The sequence below is a fragment of the Pygoscelis adeliae genome, unplaced genomic scaffold, assembly GCF_000699105.1.
Source record: "Pygoscelis adeliae isolate BGI_AS28 unplaced genomic scaffold, ASM69910v1 Scaffold446, whole genome shotgun sequence".
Classification (NCBI taxonomy): domain Eukaryota; kingdom Metazoa; phylum Chordata; class Aves; order Sphenisciformes; family Spheniscidae; genus Pygoscelis; species Pygoscelis adeliae.
The window spans coordinates 113,957-114,296 of NW_008824992.1; positions in this window are offsets into that span (position 1 = coordinate 113,957).

Here is a 340-nt window from a genome sequence, read left to right on the forward strand (position 1 = left end):
AAAGAGGAAACAAGCAGTTTCTCCAGGGCTACCTATGCCTATGGTTTATCAAGCCGTGTAGTTGTGGCCAGAAACAAAACATGTTGCCTGGTTGCTTTGTCCCCCTTGCTGTCCTCTGGCCCAGCCATAGCATGTACTTGCAGGATGTACATGCTGCTTGGAAAGACCAAAGCTATGGATATCAGCTAGCAAGCCAGCCTGTTCTGTGCATCGGTCCATAAATGTTTCTCCCAACTGCAACACCTGAAGAAAAGCTTAGGCCCGTGGTTAGTAGCCATGTTTGGGCTTGGACACCCTCCTTGTCCCCACGCCACGAGGTCAGTCTACATTTGTCCCTGCT